At 34.9% G+C, this 24,181-nt stretch overlaps 1 protein-coding gene across 3 annotated transcripts in view; it reads right to left on the reverse strand.

The window, feature by feature from the left end:
- Positions 1-24,181, reverse strand: part of ME1 (malic enzyme 1) — a 191,427-nt gene that overhangs the window by 130,326 nt on the left and 36,920 nt on the right. The gene's annotated exons all lie outside the window — the stretch shown is intronic.

Raw genomic sequence — 24,181 nt, forward strand, 5'->3', positions numbered from 1 at the left:
AAAATGGAGTAGTTTTAATTTACTTCAGACTTGTCAAACTGTCATGAACATTTAAAAATTTTTTCACATCAGTTTAATATATGCCCATTTTTATCAAACTAGTGAAATTATTTGCTTAAACAAATAAGGGATAGGAATCATATAAGTAAAGGAGAAATTACTGTAAACAATATCTTGACATCTATAATAAAGGTAGGTTCATTCTTATATTACATATTCTTAAGTATTTTTTAATTAAAGAAACATTCACTATTTTTATATACAGAGAATTTAAATAGTATTAGCAATTCCACTCATAGACTCATTTACAGTCTGTAATTAAATAAGATAATATATGTAAAAGCACTTTGAAAAACAACATGAAGCATATGTAAACAGGCATTTTCAGTGTATATTCCATTTATTACATATTCACAGTGTAAAGAGGAGAACATGTATCAGAGACGGCTGAAGTGACTGACTAATGCTGAGCAGTCCTTTCATGTGGAACTTGATTCTTTGACCTGCGGTCTTAGCTGCTGTTTGCATCTCTGTTATTTAGACTCTCAACTCAAGTCTTGAACACTGCTCTCCCTTGCCCCCCATTTCCTATAAAAGCCTAACAAGTAACTTTAAAAATTAATATAAAAAAATATTAAATGTCTTAACGTCACTTAAAAGTTTTACCTTAGTATTGTTAAATATAACTCAAATACAGAGAACCACATACAACAAATGTACAGCTTAACAAACTGTTTAAGGCAACCACCCTTCTATATAACATCCACTTCAGCAGAGAGAATCTTGTCAGTTACCGAGAAGCCCTCCACGTGTTTTCTCCCAAACGAGAACCCCTCCCTTCTAAGAGTAACCACTATCCTGACTTTCATGGTACCATTTCCTTAATTTATAGTTTTATCATCCACATGATAAACCATCCCCAGACACTACTGTTTATTTTGACTGGTAAAGTCTCCCACAATCTGAATTTTGCTGATTGTATCCCTATGGTATAGATCAACATGTTAATCTCTCCTCTGTGTTTCTTGGGAAGTTGGTAATTGAATCTAAAGGCTTAATCAGATTCATGTTCAATTTTTTAAAGACACTCATGGTTTGGTGTTATCAGAAGATGTGTAATATCTTGCAGTCCTTTTTGTCATTTTAGCAGCTACTGACGGTTAACAACTAAATTCATTAGGGGTTACAAAATGGTGACATTTCAATTCTACCTATCACTCTTTATTTATTTGCTGGAATACTTCTTTAAAGAGAAATTTCACCACATCTATTCTTTGATTACTTAATGGTAAAGCAGATATGAGAAAATGATAAATGCTTGATTATTTCTCTTTACTTATCAGTTTTTAAAATAAACTGCTCATTTGCTAGCATCCTTCAAGAGTTTCCACTAAGTTTTATGTCCGTGTATGTGTGTGTTTTGGATCAATATGATCTCACAGATTTAAACATATTTGATGTTCTAATCCATCACAATTTTCTTTATTGACACTCAAATTGTCCCAAATTTAGCCAGTGGAACACTCTTCATGTTGGCCCCTCAGTCCTTTTGACATGACTATAGTAGTTTTTGACAGCTCCCATTTTCTCTGTTACGACAAGACATTCCATTTTGTCTCGAAAATGTCTGCCCCCAACCTGAAATGAGCCATTTCTCTAAGAAGCCCTGCTTTCTTTTAATACAAAGTGTTATTTCAAGACCACAATCTAAGTAATAGGGATCCCTACTGCTATTATTTGGTCAAAGTACTGTTATAAAAAATCACAAAACAATGTTGATAAGATTCACTTCCTTTTTATGGCCAGAAATCTCAAATTGACACTCTTCTCTTGTAAAGTTTACCACCATGATTTCCCAGAAAATTTAAATTACCACTCTCTGAGAGGACCATTTCACACCTTCTCTTTTCTCCTCACCTCTCCTACACCCATCTCCCTGTCACTCTCAGTTGATAACCAAATCTTAAACTTCAAACAGAAACAGATACAATAGGGTAAAAACTACCTCATCTTTCTAATATAAACCTCACTTAACCCATCTGCATCTTTTTTTTAAATCAACTATTTTTTAGAGCAGTTTTAAGTTCACAGCAAAATCGAGCAAAAAGTACAGAGATTCCCCACATACTACTGTCCCCACACATGCACAGCCTCCACCTTTATCAATATCCCCCACTAGAGTAGTACATTTATTACAACTGATGAGCCTACAATGACACTCATTACCACCCAGAGTCCATAGTTTACATTAGGGGTCACTCTTGGTGTTGTACATTCTATGAGTGTGCACAAATTTATAATGACATGTATCCACCATTATAGTATCATACAGAGTAGTTTCACTGCTCTAAAAATCCTCTGTACTCCACCTATTCATCCCTTCCTCCCTCACCCCAGCAACCACTGATCTTTTTACTGTCTCCATAGTTTTGCCTTTTCTAGAATGTCATATGGTTGGAATCATACAGTATGTAGTCTTTTCAGATTGGATTCTTTCACTTAGTAACATGCATATAAGATTTCTTTATGTCTTTTCATGGCTTAATTCTTCATTACTTTTTAGCACTGAAAAATATTCCATTGTCTGGATGTACCAGAGTTATTTATCCATTTACCTACTTAAGGACATCTTGGTTGCTCCCAGGTTTTGACAATTATCAATAAAGCTGTTATAAGCATTCGTGTGCAGGTTTTTCTGTGGACATGATTTTTCAACTCTTTCAGGTAAATACCAAGAGCATGATTACTAGATTTTATGGTAAGAGTATGTAGTAGTTTTGTAAGAACCCACAAACTGTCTTCCAAAGTGGCTGTACCATTTTCCATTCCCACCAGCAATGAATGAGAGTTCCTGTTGTTCCACATCCTCGCCATCGTTTGGTGTTGTCAGTGTTCTCAATTTTGGCCATTCTAACAAATGTGTAGTGGTATCTCACTGTTGTTTTCATTTGTATTTTCCTGATTACATACAATGTGGAGCATCTTTATATACGCTTATTTGCCATTTGCACATTTTCTTTGGTAAGGTGTTAAGATCTTTGGCCCATTTTTTAAATCTGGTTGTTCGTTTACTTACTATTGAGTTTTAAGAGTTCTTTGTATATTTTAGATAACAGTCCTTTATCAGATATGTCTTTTGTAAATATGTTCTCCCAGTATGTGGCTTGCCTTTTAATTCTCTTGACAGTGTCTTTCATAGAGCAGCAATTTTTAATTTTAATGAAGTCCAGCTTTCATGGATCCTGCCTTTGGTGTTGTATCTAAAAAGTCATGGCCATACCCAATGTCATCTAGATTTTCTATGTTATCTTCTAGGAGTTTTATAATTTTGTGCTTTACATTTAGGTTTGTGATCCATTTTGAGTTAATTTTTGTGAAGCAAATAAAATCTGTTTAGATTCATCTTTTTGCATGTGGACGTCCAGTTGTTCCAGCATCGTTTGTTAAAAAGACTATCTTTTCTCCATTGTCCTGCCTCTGCATCTTTTTTCACATCCTCTGCCTTCCCTCCTGTTATAATGGAAGAAATTTCCTATTATGAAGGCCATTGCCTCACTTATGCTCTGGATCCCATCCTATCTTAGCTTTTCAAAGGCTTCACTCCTGCAGTTATCCCATCTCTATGCGACATCATCACTTTCTCTCCCTCCTCTACCAGATCATTCTTATTGGCATAACCTGCCCTAATATTATCCATCTTCTAAGAAGACTGGATTTTATTCCCTACTCTCCCCTCCTTCATAGCAAAACCCTTCAAAGATTTGTGTATTCTTATTTTCTCTATTTCTTTACCTCCCATTCTCTTGTCAATCTGTTAATTAGGCTTTTCTCCCCACTTCTCCACAGAAACAACTCTTACCAAAGTCGCTGATGACTGACATCTGACTAAAGGCAGAAGTCAACTCCCAACTCTCATCTTACTTGACTTCTCACGTGTGTTGGACATGGATTTAAGTATCACGTTCATAATGAAGAACTTCTATCTTCAACCTAGACCACTCCCTTGAGCTCCAAACTGCAAATATAACCACCTACTTAATTTCTCTCATCATTCAAGCCTCAACTCAAACCTTAGTTCCTCAGACAGACCTTCTCTCATAACAGCATCAAAGCATCTCCACTCTAACATTTTTATCGTCTTCATAATACTTATAAGGATCTGAAATTATCTTATTTATTTTTTCATATGTTTACTGTCTATATCCTCCCTGCCACCACCCCCAGTACACATATACACATAAAGCAACAAGTTCCATAAGTACAGAGACTCTGTTTTGCTCACATTTGTAACCCTGATGCCTGTAAGTGTGCTGGCACATGGTATGTGTCCAACAATATGTGCTGACTTCAGTGCTGAAAAAATAAGCCTTCTATAATCATATTTTTTAAAAGTACAGAAAACATGAAAGAAACCTAGACTTATACTGACTTATTAAGTAACCAAAAATTATATTATGATAGTAAGTGCTACAGGCAGATTACTGATGACTGTCTGACTCAACAAAAATATTAATTTACCAAGTTGGCACTAAATTATATCCTTTCCTCTTTTTTTTGCTGTTTTATATGAATTTATTTTGTTTCTCCAAAATGATTATAAGCTCTTTATAAGTTACATATTTCTTTTGGATCCCTGTCATATCCAACCATGCAATCAACAAGGTCTCAATAAATAATTGTAAAATTAAAATGAAATATATTTGGAATTTTTAAAGAAAGTAATTTTTTTGAATTATCTAAGTGTTCTTGGCAATATACCATTAAATAATATTTCTTGGGAACTTGTTAGTTAGCCAAGGTTTTCCAAGTAACACTGGTCTCAGGAAACAGTATCATTTTTTTTAAAACAAGAGGTACAATGAATAAGACTAAAATTTACATAAATTAAATGCCAAGGTTTATTATACAAACATATGAGTACAATTTCAGTGGGAGAGCCATTTGGCTACCTGTAATCTCTAGCACTGAGCAGAGATTCATTTGGGGTAAAAGTGCTTACTCTTGGAGAGAGCTCAATAAATGAAGGATCTGTAATGTCCCACCAAAGTCAAGCATTTTGAGAGAATAATTTGCAAAACTTCCTGGAATCTCTCCTTGATCAGAAACCTAATGAGATATTCAAAAGTGTTTCAGCACAGAAATGACTCATACTTGCTGGTATAGAGTTGGATATGAAACATTAATCCTCAACATATACATATATATAGTTATAGTTATAAAATGAAAAGTTTAGACAGGAAAGTTATTTATCAATGATATTTTTAAACGAGTGGAATTACAATAAACACTTTTCTCCATCCATGTTCCTGTTGATCAATTTGTTTAAAATATTTAATTTTTATTCAAAGTATATTAAACATGTCAATTAAAAATACTCATACTTTTGTGTCTATTTCATGTTAGAACTGAGACAATTTTAAAACGTGGACCATTTTCTCATATACTTAGTTCAAACTTTTCTCATAACCTCTAACATTATATATATTACACTCTCAAAAGAAATTTGTAAGATGAGATAATATTCTTACTTCTTCATATTGTCTCAGATAATACCCATAATGAAATTTATTTCATATCAAACTAGAGTTCATTTTCTAACATGCAACTTTCTATTGTAACTAGACATGTATTTTCTTCTGGAAATGGGTTCAGGACCCTGCTCCTGACCCAGTGGAGGAAGAAACCACTCTACAATTTTCTGTAATAATCCTCTTTTGCATTACAGAAACTGATTTTACTATCTGTTGAAATAAGAAAATTAGACCCCATATTTTTCACAAAAATGTGAGCATGCATTAGTAAGCCTTGGGAATTAACCCAAAATTAACCCAAAATTATACCAGCAGGTCTGGGATGATGAGAGAAGAAGTACTAAAGAAAGCTGAGTTCAGGTGAAATGTAGGTCTAAAGATCAGGAGATACCCAGGATTCAGATGCAGACTTAGGAGTCAGATGCCTGGAGTCAAAGGAGGTAGAAGAGATTACTAAGGAGAAAGAAGGGAAGGTGAAGGGGAAAGCATTACAGGTAGTACCCACGATAAAAGAACATGACTAGGAAGGGTCCTCAAGAAAAAAATGATCTAACAGGTAGGACAACCAGTGTTTCTGAAGCCAAGGGAAGTCAAGGGAGGACAAAGTTAAGAAGGCATGGATCAATATTATCATATCCTGCAGTAAATGCTTAAAAGAATTCTAAGTATACCACAAAGAATTGTTTTCCCTGAACTACTTGAGACTTAAGTAGCCAACATGATGCTTCATCACTACCAAATAATTTAGTGCATTTCCTACAAACAAAAATATTCTCCTACATAATTATAATCAGAAAAATTAGCACTTCCTTACTTTCTGGGATGAGATGTCCCAAGCTCGTCTTTTACTTATCCTGGCCCAGCCCTGAAATCAGCAATTTCTCTAAGGAGTTCTGGCTCCTTTTCGTGGAGAATGGTATTTAGTTCTGAGTGCTAGGTATGCTCATTGTTACTGGAGTGTTGCTGCTTCCAGGCCAACTCAATGGACAGAGCTAGAGAATATACGTATATACACACATACTTTATACATCTATGTGTGTGTGTATATATATATATACACACACATGCACACACACATATATATACACACACACACACATATATTTTATATACATTTACTTCCATATCTATCCATCTATCTATCTATACTTTGAAAACCATAAATTCACACTAATACCTCCAACTCCAATTCAACACCACAGGGTTCATTCTAGTGTTCTCCCCTCAGTTTTCACATTTGTAACAACTTTCTCCTATAGTGAGAAATTTGGCTCCCATTATGCTTAATATATTTACTGATTTGATCAGTCCTCCTGCATGAAATTAATCTTGTCCCCTCCCTGTGTACACACCCCACTCACGTCACTAAGACTCCAATCCCTGCAGTAGGCAGCCCTCCAACGTGGATGGCCTCCTCACCCCACTGGGGCTCTGACACCTGGCACTGGACTACCCTCATACACAGATTCTCCCTGCACCTTGCTTGGCTCTCACACACCTTGAATCAGTCTGCCCTCCTGGGCAAGTGATCTTAACACTGTCCAGGCTCCAACATTCCGTGATGGGCCTCCAACCCTTTTCATCAGAGATTGAAAGGGGCAAGAAGCAGAGAAACGGTGCAGCCTGACTGCTGCTATCTCTGAAGAACATGAAATACTGGTGCTGGCTGTGCAAAAAGAAGCTATAATTATCCACTGCTGCTGGAGAAATACCAACCTAGATCACTTCTTTACAGATTAAAGATTTTTGTCCTTTTGCTTATCATACTTGTGGAAATTATTTTCCTAATTTTTTTATCTTTCACTTTTGTTTGCTGTTTCCTATTTATATATAGTAAAACAAATTGATTTTTATCGTTTCAGATTTTTTACATTTCTTTTAAGCATACAAGTCCTTCTTCATCAATCATTTTTCTGTATTTCATTTTTACTTTTCCTTTCTAGGTTTGATTCAGTTCTTTAAATCTGTCTAAAATTGCAGCATAGTCTGTGATGTGAGGATCTAATATCCTTCACACTTTTCCAAATATCACACTTCCGGTATAACTACACTTTGATCTCATTAATGTCTCCTGTCTTTCAACATCTGCTTTTATTTTTTTCCTCCAAGTTATCAGTCTACCTTGATTGAATTTCCTTCTTTATTGAGCTGGATTTTATCCATTCTGCCAACCATTCTTAACTCCCTTGCCTTTTTCTCTTTCCATCATACCCTTTCTGAAAACCTCCAAATCTAAATCAATCCATCTGCCTTCTCTTTTCCTCAAGCCCTAATGCAGAATGATGCTTGAAAAAGGCATTCAACCAGGTGTGTTAGATCCATTAAACCCTCCCGGTGTCTCTAGTGTCAGCTAGGTCCTCACAACCCAACATGACTTCCTCAAGTACCTTCCACTGGCTATTCTTAGATTCCCCATGAGGACTTACATCATATTTCCCCTCATTCCTACCCCTCTACACTTTCATCAGATTAGCACACTTTTTTTCACTCTGAAGATAAAATAGAGACTTTCAGCTTCCAGCTATCCACCTATAAACCTCTTTCCATTATCCATTATTCATTAGTGACTAAAATGTCAGCATCTCTGTCCTCTAGTTCAGTTTATCCTCCTGCTGTTACTCTCTCGCCACTTCTTAGTCTTCTTCACAATCTCCTTTGTTTCTGCTTAACTCTTAAATGCTGGCATGCTCTAGGTTCAAAAACAGTTCTGTTTTTCACTCTAAGGCACAGGGAAGGCCTAGGGACTCTTTGTTTTGCTCCCTCCCTTGGAATCATTTTCAAGGTCCACTTTGCCTCAGCTTCTGCTGAATGTCTGATCTTTTGGCTTTATCTCCCATTTTTGATCCCATCTTTGCTCTTGGAATTTGATCAACTAATTCAGCCTGAGAACTATCTAGTTTCAGGTCTGGATGATGCTCTAAGGATAAACTTAGCATCCCTCCAATGCCTCCAGCTCCTCTTCACTGCCAGGCTGACTCCTAATCGCTTATCAGAGGCAGTGTAATGTCACCTCCTCTTGGAAATATTTCCTGACCCATGGTCAGGCTGAATTGGAATCTCTCTGTAATCCCATAGAACCTTGCTGTTTTTCTCTAATATAGCACTTATCATATTGTAATACAATTTTTCACTTTCTTATATATCTGTCCTACTAGATTATGAACTCTTGAAGTCAGGAATTCTGCACTCTTACAGAAAGAAAACAACAAAACAGGGAGCGACAGAAAGAACATAGGAAAAGAGAAAGGAAGGTAGTTCAGATGTGATTATGGCACTAGCTGACCCAATGGTGGGTAAAACCCTATAGCAAAAAACTGGGATGGAGAACACTCAGCAGCTATGTGGTCAATGTATATAATTTGGGGAGTCTTCTGAGAAATGAAAAAGCCAAGGAACAGATAGAAGAAATCAAAATTTAGGGGAAAAGTCCCTGAGAAAGGATAGCAATAACCAGATCCAATGCCCAGTTCTAGGACTTGGAGCACTTGGAGGCTGAGAGATCAGCAACCTGAGATCTTAGTGTTAACATTGCGGGGGCAATAGAGCTTGATGACAGTAAAGGACTTGAGAGATAATGAGAAAACTGACAGCTCCAGAGCTACTAGGTCTGAGAAAGAATCACAAATTATAAGATCACACCAGCTTTGGAAGAAAGGTAAATAAGGTGGTTTAAGTACTTCAGGCTTACTCTGGTTTAGCTTAGAAATAAACTAGGATGAGACAGAGCCTGTAGGTGGGGAGGGACCCAGTGGAAGGTGCAGGGGCCAATGGAAGGTGACATCCTTGTGACTAAATACTAATTCTATTATAGAAGTAAAAAACTTTTTAATTGAGGCCAGAAGAGAAAGGTAGACTTCCCATTTCCTCTGATCACCTACTTCCAAAAGTAAGGTTTCTATTACCACATAACATCCTAATATTACTAACATGAGTGATATTTTTCTTTGTGTAACTATTTGATTTTTCTCTGCAATGATAATCATGTGAGTTCATTTTGTTTATTGTAGATAATGTTTAAAGCTCTATTTCTAGTCTTAACCCTCCTGAGGAGTGAAAATTAGTGAGTAGGCAGATTTCTAAGATGGTCCCGAGATGTCCCAGCTCCCTGCTGTTCACATCCTGAATAATCCCCAGGACTGTGCCTATGATGTATCCTACTCTGATAAGGCTACATTAGACAGTACGGTTGGCCTGCAGATGAGAAGATTATCTGGGTGGGCCTCCACTCTTTAAAGGCAGAGAATTTCTCCAGCTGGTCACAGAAGATGAAGTCAGAGGTTCAAAGAACAAGAAGGACTCCAAGCATTGCTACAAACTTAGATAGAGGGGGTCAAGCAGCAAGGAATAAGAGCCACTTCTAGCCGCTGAGAGCAGTCCCTGGCTGACAGCCAGGGACTTTAGTCCTACAGTCACAAGGAACTGAATTGTGCCAACAAGAATAAGCTTGGAAGCAGATTTTTCTGTAAGCCTCCAGACGAGTTCTCAGTCTGGCTGACCCCTTGATTTTAGCCTTGTGATACCCTAAACATAGAACTCAACCACACCATGCCAGATTTCTGACACACAGAACTGTGAGCTGATAAGTGGATGTTGTCTGAAGCAGCTAAGTTCGTGTTAATTTGAAATAGAAAAATCATACAAATAGTGTGTATATAAAAAGTAAAATTCAGATACTCATTCCATCATTTATCATATATTCATACTTTACAATAGACATGACACAGTGCTAAGCACCAAGGAAAAAACAAGAGGACTTGCCACGTATTGCTGATTGGCTCTGTTGTCACTTCCGTGACCTAATGACCAATGCATAGCATTATTTAGCATAGACGGCTGTAGTTTCCAGAAATCAAAAGTGACTAAGACTGGCAATATTCTTCTAAATGGTGGTAATATGCTAGCTTTTACAATTCAATTTTTAGAATTCCAAAAGAAGGCAAAGGCAGTATTCTTTTAAAAGAATGAAGATATAGTCTGGTAATGTCCCAGAGATATTATGTGAGAAACAGAAACATTTGGATAGATAAAAGAACCATACATTTGAAAAAAAAAGAATTGCTTTTTCACAACTAAATTTAGTAATAACAACTACGTTATTATAACAATGTTCCTGTAATCTAATGCTATATTATGTACATTTTAAGATATTTTATTTCAGGTCATCAATGGAGAACGGAGAAGTAGCTGCCTTGAGGAAGGGGTGAGGGTAATGGGCATAACACTGGAGGCCAAAGGGGACTCTCAGTGTTATCACTAATTAAAAAAAAAAATCAAATGTGATACAATGTTAACAAATGTTAATTTTAGATGATGGATACATAGGTATTTGTAACTAGTCTTTGTACTTTCCCTAGATTTTGACTTTTTTCAAAAAATGATTTTATTTCATATTTTTAAGAGAAAAATGAAGTAAAAGTAAATACATTTCTCTTTGAGCAGAAGGGAGATGAGTGGTTTTTTTCAAGCTTGGACAGCTACTTAGTGGCAGAAGTAGAACAAAAACTCTGATCTGACACCTAGAGCAGTGCTCCATCCAGTAGTTAGACTTTTTCTCACTACTAGTGAAAAGGGGCACTATAAACCATTTGAGTCTACAGCCAGCTGACTGGGGAGAGAGTAGAAGACGAGGGAGAGCCCAGGTGACAAGGCCATGTGCACGCAGGGTTTCCTCTTCAGACAAGAGGCCTGAGGCCAATCTGAACACAAATAGCTCAACATACATCATGATAAAGAGAAAAGCTGTGGACTAATGATCAAAGTAGGAGGTTGAGAATTGAGGAACTGCCTACCAAGAAGGTCTGAGACTTATGAGAGGTAGAAATAGAGTGGAGAGGAGGGTGTAGGGATATGGGATATGATGACCTTTGGGGAACTAATGGTCCTCTCTGTGACATTCCTCTTGGCTTGACACTCTTTCCTTGCCAGGGAACAAATTTCTAAAGTGGTAGAACTGTGGCATAAAAAAGATATTTTAATGATTGACAAATATATTAATAAGCTTGGTTCTCTATTTCCATGTGCTTTGCATTAAGAATTAATATTTAGCTATTAATTCTATTACTTTTCTGATTTTTATACATTTCCAATATTTGTCGCAATTAGTCCTCCAATTTCAAAGGAGTTACTTAAATATTATCATATAATGAATTAAAATGCAATAAAGATACATATGTTGATCTCACAGTTTAGGACGTTGGTTTATATAACTAACACACGTAACAACTTAATGAGTGGACCATATCATTTTTTGGCTTCATACTATAGATGAACACGGGACAGGAATAAGAGTTTTACTCACAGCTATGAAATCTTAGACTAGTCAGTTAACTTTTCCAGTCTCGGTAATTTACAAATAAGTAAAGAAGGTTTGGCCTAGAATGATCAGTAAGCTATGTCTCAATATTCTCTGCGTCTATGATATTGTCTTTTCCAATCCTGAAATAGCAATAGAAAGGATTTTCCAACTTTTATTTTCATTTTCCTCTGCAATATATGCCAGCTACCAGTAGAACCACAGGAAAGCTGAATGGAGAAATTCTCCTTCTAAGAAAACAGACTTTTTAAAAATAAAAATAGATATATATCTTTTATAGAATTTTCTCCATTATGAAAATGCAAAGCCTGCCATCATATAATGAAAGTATTTTTATTCCAAGTTGGAGATAACATCTTCCATTTCTGAATGACTGGTAGAAAAATCTTCTATTTCCTAAGATGAAAAATGTTGATTATTATTAATGTTACTCTATGTATTTTTACCACAATTCTTAGAATCCCGAGAAAGTATATTCTCATTCATTTCAAAAGGCCATATCAAGAAAGAGTAAGAATATCTACTACTATTAGACATGAAAGCCATAGAAAATGTTTCTTTACAACAATTTGAGAGAATGAAATATGTTCTTTCTCAGGTCAAAATGTGACAGTCGTTATGTCAAAGTCCTATATATTTTCAATCAAAATAACTTTGGTATAACAATATTTAAACTGACCATAGAGGATTTTTTTTTAAAGAGTCTTAAAAGCAAGGATGATTTAATATTTTAAAAGGAATCCCTCAAAGGAAAAATTTTAAAAGGATGCAATAGAGGAAATAAAGCAGCTGACATATCCAGCTCTTTCTCAGTCTGTAATACTATTGCAAGATACTATATGGTGAGAGGAAAGGTACAACAAATTCTACAGTTTAACTCTGCAAGGGAAAAAAATAGTCATCCTTACCTACCTTGCTTCTTCTAAACTCCCTTTCAGTAAAAAGACGGGTAGGAGAAACATCAGAAATATCTGATAGGACAGACTAAAGTTCTTTGAATATGACTTTGTAGTGAGGAAAATAAAAAATACCCAGAGCTATAAAGCAGAAGCTAAAATGAGGATAGAGAAACATGAAGAAACAGCGATAGAATGGTAGTCTCCTATATACAAAAAAAAATTGCATTAGTACGAATTACTTGCCAAAGATCCATCTTACTCATCCTGGTTGAATTAGCAAATTCTATTATAATAAAATAATTACTTTTTCTCATGTCTAGGCTGGATTCTCAGGTTTCCTTCCAAAATTACAAATAACAGCAAAAAAGAAAAGGAAAAAAAGCACTTTTTACCCCTCACTTTTAAGAGAAAATACATACATTCTATCAAACATTTATTGGCAATGCAAGGGAAAAAAATCCTTCAGTTACTTGATGTCTATGGAATGAGAGTCATATCTAAGGCCAATATAAACTGACCATGCAATGGGATCCAAGAGCGGAAATAATAGAGACACTTGATGATGGAAGTGCACTAGAGTGATGCCACAGCTATTTATGCAAGCAGTCAAAGTCACTAAGGACAAGAAACAGCAATGAAAACAAGGATACGGAAGAATTCAATTACTTCTCCACATATAACACTTTACTAAGACCATTAAGATTGGCCCCAGTGTTTACATGAAATTTGCCCACTCGGGCTTCATCACCCCAAGTCATTAGGGAATCTCTACATTAATGTTAACAACTTTCATTAATCACTCCATTGTCGCTATAAACTGACTAAAGTTTATTCTAATTCTTTCATTCTCATTTCTCTAATAAACAAGCATTCTTGGATAGCGAGAGCGCCTTAGCTGAAGCTATGTTTTCAGGTTTATTTCAAATTGCACATAAAGTAAATCCCACAGCCTGAACTCTGGGCCTTTACCCAGAAGTCTTTTCTGTTGCTGATCTTTACTTGGAAGTCTGTACTATTCCAGATTCATTTATCAAAACCCAAAACTAGTGATCAAACTATTCAACCAATTAGTCTCATTTCCTTTTCTCATATTGAAGAAAACTGACAGAGATCCACATTCATATGTTGAGAATTATAGGAATAGGTCTTTATTAACCTAAAAGAAAACACTGCTGTTTACAGGCAATGTCTCTAGGTGATGTTTTTTTTTTCTTTTTCAGAGAAAGAAAGCTCACCCATAGAAAAATATAAGCCAGATGGGCAGACTTGGTATACCGACAAATACAGTTCAAGCAAATTCCTTTGATGTGAGGCCACTTCTCCAAAGAATTTTCCAGGGGAGGTTGCCACTGCTGGGTCCTAAAAAATTGATTTCCCCCAATCCTACTCCATAAACCAAATAATGCCCATTTTCCCTCAGATTTAGAACATCCCTCCACAAATTCAAATTTATACTATCACTGGAAATCTGTCACTAATTTCCTTTAAGTCAAGCATAAGTGAGAAATATGCTTTCCAAAAGCATAAACTGTGTTATCATATCAATGAGACTTGGGGGAAATTAAAGGATAAAGTTAAACAGCATTAATTCGATTCAGAATTGCCTTCTCAGGCTACTTCCTTTGGGAAGTTGTGCCTGAATTCCAGTTTTGTTTGAGTTAGGGGCCCCTCCTATGATTCCACAGCACCTTGTACTCTCCTCTCACAGTGCTTACCACACAGTATTATAATTGCTTATTTATTATTTGTATCCTCCATTAGACCATATGTTTCATGAGGCAAATTGTTATGTCTGTTTTGTTCATTATTTTATTACAGTGACCTAACATAATGTTTGGCACATAGTAGCTGAGGCAGGTTAAAGATGACCACAAATTCTTTGACATCCCTCCTATAGAAAAGTGGAGTCTAAGTCCCCTTCTTGATTCTGGATGGCCTCTGTAACTTCTCTGACCAATAGAATATGGCAGAAGTAACACTATGCTAATTTCCAACCAATTCTTAAGAAACTAGCAGCTCCACTTCCTGTCTCTTAGAACACTTCCTCTTAGAGCCCTAAGACTGATGGGTAATATTGAGAAGACCTCCCAAGGGGTACAAATGCATGAATAGTTTTAAGGGAATCAATTTCTCCAGATATTTACTTTCCATATATGTCCTTCCCTAAAATTGATCTACTAAGACCTGGTGTGGTTCTCCAAAGATGAATCCATTCATGCAGATTCCCCATTCCCTATCTCCTTTCACACTAGACCTTCTATTTTACAAAAGAAAGACATCATATTATCTATTCTGAAATTTACTATAATGCATTGTCCCAGGGTGCAAAGCCTTTTAGATTTTATTGGATTTGGTGGCACATGTTTCCAGCTATTCTCAATAGTTAGAATATGCCTATTGGAAAGAGAGAAAGAAAGAAATCTTCAAATAAAAATATAATATGATTTCACTCAAATAAAAGATATATTAGATATTATATAATTTTATCAAATTTATGAAATATTTATTCCTATTACAGTTAATCCTATTATTTTATTTCATGAAATGTTTCATATTTTCTACATCTTTGTCTAAAAGGTAAAATTATTATCGACCCAACCAATTCATTTTTGCAACATGGATTTTTATCTTTCACTAACTATGTAGAAAGTTTGATCATGTCTAACAAAATTAATGGATTTATTTTGTATTATTTACATATATTTTTTATCTAATGATTTATAAAAGAGCAACACCAGAATTTAATACATGCATCCATACATTCTTCCCAAAGTAATATCATGCCTTATTTTATACTCTCTACTTCATAAAAACTTCTAATTTCAGTGCCTCATTACATTGCTTTACAATAAACTAATGAATGAGATACAATTATTTTGTTTTATAATTTATTTTTTAAATGAATAAATCAATTTAATTAATCTGCTCCATTTTAACTTGACATTGTGACTTTTATTAATCAACCATACAATATGTGTTCTATAAATTATTTCCCAGTGGTGTTTATAATATTCTAAAAGAGAACTCTTAACACACTTACTTGAACTGGCAGAAAGTCTTTTGGCTGAAAGCCTTGATAAAAAGGACTGTTTAGGGTATACGGCAGGTATTTTCCAATGAGCTAAATCTGCAACTTCCAGGTTGTGACAAAAGTATAAGATAAACATATTTTATATTGAAAACATATGCACTGTAAAAGATGTATTTAAATTGATGTTTCAATCCTCCCACCTCTTTCTGGATATAGCAGATTAAACAAAATGTCTGTAAGTGAAAGAGTAACAGATATTGGTGGCTATTTGGAAAGTCTTGATAAAGGCTTTTTGGGACACTTCACAGAAATTGAAAGTTATGACTCTAACAACTAGGTAACAAAACCTTCTGCAATTAAGGTGGTTTCTAATTCTTTGGTTAAAAGAATTTGAGTGGTTAAAAATTCTAATAATTTTTCAATATTGTTGAAGGAGAATGTAATTGAGTTGTCATTTGGTGGATCATTAAAAACAAGTTTTCATGGTATATCTCTATGTGATTTTCGGCATATAACTTGGAAAGAGTTTAAAGAATTAAGTGATATTACTATAACAAAATTATTTCCAGTCCTATCTATTCATTTGTGTGAATAAGGTTTTGCAGCATATACATGTATAAGTATATAAAATAGAAATAAACTGATCTTAAACATTGTCTTCTACTCATAAGGAACATATGTCTAGATATACAAAAATTGGGAGGAAAAAAATCTCCATTTCCTTAAATAATCCATCTCCAATAAAATTGTTTTTTATGTTAATCAAAATTTAACACATATATGTTGTTAGATCTATTGTATACTACTAATAATCCTAATAGAAATTTTTAACAGTTGGAGCTTTAATTACAGAGAATAAAAACATTAATGTCATTTTATATACATAGTTTTGCTGCACAGATGTATAATGCTTGATCAATAAAAGACTTTCAAGCATTAAATTGTATTAGATTAGGATAAAATCACGAACAGGAGTGGAATTAAAATATAAATTCAAGGAGAAAAAAGAACATTGCAATATTTCTGTTAAAGAAGCATTTGTTTTGGTATAGTTTAAATGGATGATGGAATATATAAGATTATATTCCTTTGGGTACATTTAAATGAAAGGTAGAACAGTTTTATTTTGATATGTCAATAATTTAAACATGCTGGAAACTACATTCCAGCAACTATTCACACTTATGATAAAAGTTTTTACATGTCAAGTTAAGAAAGGCAAGGGGTACACAGTTTTTCAAAATTCTAAGGGTTTTGCAAGCAAAATAGCATGATGATCACTGCTCTACAGTAAAAAACACACATGAGTTTTCACTGATGTTGATGGATGTGCCATCTTAGCTCCTTACATGATACAAAAGTTCAGTGTTAAATAACATTTATCCCTAAATGTGACTGGCCACAGAATTGAGCAAAATTCTGAGACAAATCAGTTGAGTGGCATAACAAGAATACATGTACTTTAATAAGGGATTAGCAATGATTTTAGAATCCAAGAAATACAGTTTTCACTGCATTTAAGATGAAACATATGAAGTGTGAAAATTATTTTTTACTATTTCTAGACCATTCTTACTAAGGATTCACATTTCCCATTCACCGTGAATAGCTGTAGAAGTCTCTGAAAGGTGTAGTTATACATTGGCCCATTTATAATATGACATGAAGTAATAGAAAAAAAATTAAGTTTTTATCAAGAACATCTCTTCAGACAGGGGAAAGAAAATCATTTGGCATTGATGAAACTACCACAGTTACTCTCAAGCCTGCAATTGCAGACTTGAGAGTATAGTTATTGGGAATATTCAAACTTATTCTAATATTTGGTAGCATATTGGCAATCAAAAGAATTTAACCTTTTAAGCTCCCAAATACGTAACTACAAATTAGTTTAAAAGGGAGAGGTAATAGGTTAGTGAAAAATTATTTGAAAGAAAATATACAAATCCTTTGGGATCTTAGCCATCAGGCTCCCTCAAGATCTTGCTAATTAACTATGTCACATGTTCATAGCTGGGAAAACAAAGAGATTGGTGCTAATAAAACATTAAAACAAAACAAAGACTGAAATGATGGTTTTAGTTTCTGTTCTTGTTTGTTTTCTTTTAAACTAAAATAAAACAGAATCAATAATTGATAAATGTTCTCACTAAATTAATAAAGGTTTGAGGTAGTAACCAACACACGTTGCAGATTCAAGAAAACCATGAAATCATTCAAATCATAGAAAAATGACAGTAAGCACAGAGATCCAGAGACTGGCAAGCTTTACTGTTTTCTCTGAGCTGCAGAAAGCCACCCCACCCCGGAGGAGGGAGGAGGTATGAAATCCTAATAAGATGCTATTTTTTTTTAGAGGACATGGGCTTTCCACTTAGCCAGGGGGGAACTCAAGGGCTAATGACTGTTTAAAATCTGGGTTTGCAAGATGTACTCATTTAAGACAATTAGTGGGGGTGAGGGGGAGACAGAGAGGAAAAAGAAGATGGTCTACAGAAAACTACTGCAATTGAGTGTAAAATAGAGCCAAGGCCCAAGAGGGAAAATGGGGTTAGTTATCAAGTCTAATACAAGGAAGTATACCACTGCATCTGGAAAAGAAAAGAAAAAAAAGCATTTCTTCAATTTTTAGAGGAATTTATCAAATAGGTCTTTATATAACAGACATTGAACAATATATCAGACATTGTTTCCAATAGAAGTTTTAATAAAATTTATAGAAGAGCCTTCTCTATTTGGTATTTCTTTCTCATAAAGACCCTGATAAAAAGAAAACAGGATATAATGTTAAGTTATGAATGCCTGCAAGTCAGCTTGAATAAATCAAAAATAAACTTCACTGAGAATAGTTTGCTGGATTGTTAAAGTATCAAGCTGAGAGGTGTATTGTCTGCTCAGTAATTGTTTGTCTATTGATTGGGGGGAAGGTTTTATACAAATTCAAGGTGGCAGTTAGCAGATACTTTGACAAGAGAAATCCTTCATATAAAAGGTTTCTTAAACTAACTCAACTAGCTTAATACATAAAGGAGACTACCAGCAACTTATTCATCTGTTTTCCAACCACAAGGAATTCTTCCCACCACAGTCATTGGAGGTTTTCTGTGGGTAAGGAGTGAGGAAGATTGTCTTCTGGAATTGTTTTGTATTCTTTATTTTTGGGGGCATGTATCTCATTCCAAATAATAGCAACAGGAAAACTGTTCTATATATATATGTATACTCTTTGGTATTGCTCATGTTACTGAGTTACATACTTTAATATACAGAGTGATCAAATTACTTCCTTTTTTATGTTACTAATAAAATGCATTTCATTAGTACAACTTTTCACATCATTTAGTGAACTCTGTGCTCTATTTTGCTACGTGAGAAATAATGAAGAGCAATAAAGGAAAAAGAAACCACATCGCCATGTCCAAGACTTTAACAGTCACATGTTAGGAATGTCTTATAACTGCAAGATAATAAATTAGAAGCTAAATTTAGTACAGAAATAATCTTTGCAAAAAGAAGTATGCGACATCAGTATTTCATTTATTTTACTGGAAAAATTAGTGAGCTCATGTTCTTATGTGAAAAAAAGGGAACTCCCTAATATTAAATGGATTTTTTTCTGGGTAAATGGTTCCTTGAGAAACTTTATATACTTTACATTATCACTTAGACTTAACATTTTCCATCTGTTTTCAGAAATATTTGTATTTCCTTGGAAGTACCAAATATACGGTCATGAGGCAGAATAACATATAAACTTCCTTTATGTTCTAGGAATACTTATAAAAACATGTCTTCAGTAATTTTTTATATGAGTCTTGATTTGCTAGTGTCTTGGAAATATCTTCATTAACTATATTTATAATACATAACTTACATTTGTATATAGTTTTTTGAAATCTAATCCTAAAAATATAATTTGAGTTGATGATTCATATGATACCCATCCTTTTCTATTCTTATATTTTACTAAGTACATTTTATAACATCATAACTAATTATCTTCCAGTTAGAACTACCATAGTAGTCTGTGTTAAAGTCTCAATACTTAGAAAAACAAATTTCTGCTACATAAGTTAATAATTTGATATTTGAGAACTTCAGATAAATTAGTTTTTAATTTCTACTATTACCTCCTGTCAAAAGACAGGTTTAAGAAAGATCATCTTATTTAAACATAATTACATAATTACATAATTAAACATAATAACAATGGGAATTTATGTTACAGACCAAGATTGCACAGTTAATAAGATGCAATAAAGAGATTTACACCAAGCCTCTTGGGATCCAAAGCACATACGTGCTAAGCTGGCAATGTTTATTCATGCTCTACTGCCCACTTATCCACCCAGCAAAGACTGTGCTAGTTCTACTAGGTTCTGTGGTAGAGGTGAAGGATACAGAGTTGCTGCCGTCAAGAAAAAAGCAGTCAAGAGACAGTTAGATAGAGAGAAAAGACAGTCAGTTACTAAATGTCATGTGATATAGACTGTGAAAGCACCCAGGGGTTTTGGGGACACTCAACTTGAGGTGGGGAGCCGGGTGTGAAAAGTAGGAAAGGGTAACAATGAAGACGGAGAGGTAGGCAAAGGAGCCAGATTAGAAAAATCCTAGAATGCCATGCTAAGGAGTTTGGATTATATGATGGGGGAAATGAGGAGTCATTCAATAATTTTAGTCAGGAAAGTGACATAATTAGGCATCCCTTTTTGAAAACTCAATCTCTTTTGAAGGGAGAAGGGCCTAATCTAAAAGAGTGGCAATGGGATTGCATGGACAAGAGAGATTCAACAGATAATTAAGAGGTAAAATTGACATGGCTCAAAAAGGGAAAGAAAGAGGAAAAAAATCCTGAATATCTCTGAGGTGTCTGGTTTAGGTGATTGAGTGGTTGGTGTTGCACCTTACAATGTTAAGGAAGCTGGGGGACTAGGATGTTAGGCTGAGGAGTAATACACTAAAAAGAAAATAGGACCCAGAAGAAAACATTAGAGAACACTGACATTTTAGTGGGTGGAGTGGATCACTGTACTCAATTGTACAGATCAAGAAGGAAATATATTAAAGAGGGGAAATGTACAAGATTTAGCTCATGAAAATAAAATGTTAAGCCAATGAATTCATAGGGGACACGGAGAGGAAATATATGAGATAAGGAGGGTAAGGCTGCAGTGTTTACATTCTTGCAACCACAGGAGTGAGGTGAGCCAAGAACACAGCCGGAGTTAAACTCTGTGGAGTAGGAGGTCCAGCTGAAAGCGAACTGTGCAGGCAGAGTTATAGAACTCCACCCCCACATTAATAATATTTTAATTTAAAAAATAGGTGCACGGAAATGAATAGTATTTAGTGGCAGCATAATACATGGTCTAGTTGGCTCCTCCTTGAGGGGGAAGAAAGAATTGGTTCAGGATGGATTTGTGCAGTGGACAAAGGACAAGATTGTAAGAGTCCTGACTTGGGTTATAAATAAAATGAACTGTACTAAGCCTGCAAGCTTGAGAAATTCTTATGTACAGCAGATCTTCTTATGTCCTGCTAATGTTTTTAGGGTCAGAGTAAATACATTAGGTGATGTATACCCACATCACCTCACTTACTTACAGCCATCACTGCAGGACTAAGAGACTGTAGAGCTATTCCCATGTGAATTGGTTACTGCTATTGGCAACTGTGTTAGTTTACAGCCTTGGTTGATTTCCTTGCTCCATATCCTAAAAGGATCAAGTCCACTCAAAGTGATCAGGACTGACGGAAGTGGAGCCAATGTCACAACAGTCTTCTTACTGGTCTTCCCATTTTCATTCTAGCCCCAAATTTCCAGTCTTTTATCCACAGAGCAGCCAGAATAACTTTTAAAACTTTAATTGGGTGCTATCTTTCCTCTGCTTCAAACACCTCAATAGCTTCCCAAATGGATCATCAAGAACAATAAAACTCACCATGACCCCCAAGGCCCTGCATGTGACTCTTGTCTATCTCAAACCTCGTCTCATGCCACTCTCCCCACTTCCAGACCTTTTGAACATGCTATCTCCTCAGCCTCAAATGCTTTTTTTCTGGTCTTCACAAGCCAGCTCCTCATCCCTCAGGTGTCAGTGACACATCCCTGACTACACCATGAAAGGAAATCCCCTTGTTATTCTTTATCACTGTCCCTTGTTCATTTCCTTCATAATACAAGCTGCACTCAAGTATTTTTTTGTTCACTTGAATATCACCTGTAAATTCCACAAAGGCAGAAAATGTCTTTTGTTTACCTATTCTCATATTAGTCAAGTGCCATGCAGCAGACACTAAATAAATTTCTGTTAAAGAAAGGAAGGGGAGAAGAAATAATGAACACAGAGAATCAGCAAAAAGATTTTGAAGAAGTAGCAGAGTTGAGAAGAAAATAAAGCAAGGACCTTCTGGAAGAACTAAGTCATCAACAGCGTTATTTGAAAATTTCTAAAACAAGGTTTAAATGTTAAATTACTGTCATTAATTCAATTACTGTTAGAAACTTTTTAAAATGAAACCATATTTGAACAATATTCTTATGAAACATCTGTTAAGATTAAGCTCTTCTAGAAAGCAATACATGCAATTCTTTACATGTAAATACTCCAGTATTTGGGAGAATAATCTTAATTAACAAACATAATATATAATTTTAGCTTCTGAAAATCAGAACACATATTAGTCAACGAGGAAAAGTCCAAGAAGCTACATGATAAGAGTGCAGCTTCTCTGAACAACTCAGACCCAAGGCAGAAAACATAACCAAACTAAGAAGCCTCAACATTGGTCTGGGGGGATGTGATGGTTAATTTTGTGTGTCAACTTGGCTAGGCATGGTTCTCAGATATTTGGTCAAACATTATGCTAGACATTGCTGTGAAGGTATTTTTTTTAGACATGATTAACACTTAAATCAGTAGACTTTGAGTAAAGCAGATTACCCTCCATAACATGGATGGGCCTCATCCAATCAGTTGAAGGCCTTAAGAGCAAAGACTGACCTCCCCAAAAGAAGAGGGAATTCTGCCAGCAGACTATTTTTTGGAGTCAACTGCAGCATCAACTCTTCCCTGGGTCTCCAGCTTGTTGGTCTACCCTGCAGATTTTGAACTTGCCAACTTCCACAATTGTGTGAGCCAATTCCTTAAAATAAATCTCTCTCTCCATACACACACACACACACACACACACACACACAGGTAGAGACACATACCATTAGTTCTGTTTCTCTGGAGAACTCTAACTAATACAGAGGACTAGAAGGTAGAAAACATGAGTTCAAGTCCCAACTCTGGCACTTACTACCTGGGTGATACTGAGTTTCCTTGGAATGATTGTTTTCAATTATAAAATGAGTGGATTAAAAAAATCAACAACTACCAAACGTTAATAATTCCATCTCCACATACCACAACTCAACTACTGTTTCCAAATAAATGTGAACTGAAAATGTACATAAAAATAATTTTAGATAAGTCCTTCATTTACTCATTTTAAAACTAGTATGAGCATACCAAGTAATTAAGTACAGATTAACAGATGTTGTTGTGATAATTAATATTAAAATATTTTCTATGGTAGAAAACACTGGAAAGAATCCTAAGGTAATACTGAATTCATCAGACAGCTGGCATTTATTTGGCACATTGTCAATAAAAATTAACTTTCCATTAGGGAAATAACACACACATTTTCAGCTTTTAAAATAAATTACCTCATTTCATAGCGAAATTGCTTTATTTCACAAGGCAGCACTATTTTTGTAAAATATGATACCATCAAAATTATTATAAATGTCATTCATTCAGCCACCAATCATATTAAGACTAGGATTTATATTGTTAAGTGAGAAATTTCTTTGCTTAGAAAGAAATAAAATTCAACAACTTTTATGATTTATTTGAAGTAGATAATTATATACTTGGAATTATATCAATATTTTATAAATTTACTACAGGGAATGTAAAACATTATTATAAAATACATAGTATTGAGCTAAAATTGACAATTTCAATTATGCCTTTACTTTAAAGGTTAAAATTGATACTATAAAATGGTCTAGGTATAAAATATCTAACATTTTTAAAGATATATAAAATAATTTTTAGACGATATTAAATATAGATTATTTTGTTTAGAAAACCGATGAAAACAAACCTCCAAATTTTCAGAAGCACACCTGAGAAGCATGTAGGAAATTTTGGAAAACGTAATAAAAGCAAACTCTAACCTGGCTATTTCTCCTCAACTACTGATCTGGGCGGCAGAGGCCAGTGGGAGAGGGTGGGAACTGCCTCAGTTTAGATTCTTCCTAAGAATTTCTCTTCTAGCTAAATTGCAACTAATATAAGGAAAACATATAAAAGTAAATAAGAGGTTAAAAGCCTATAGAGGATGTGCAACT

This window comes from Ceratotherium simum, chromosome 19 (assembly GCF_057802395.1).
Source record: "Ceratotherium simum simum isolate JZ-2026a chromosome 19, ASM5780239v1, whole genome shotgun sequence".
Taxonomy (NCBI): domain Eukaryota; kingdom Metazoa; phylum Chordata; class Mammalia; order Perissodactyla; family Rhinocerotidae; genus Ceratotherium; species Ceratotherium simum.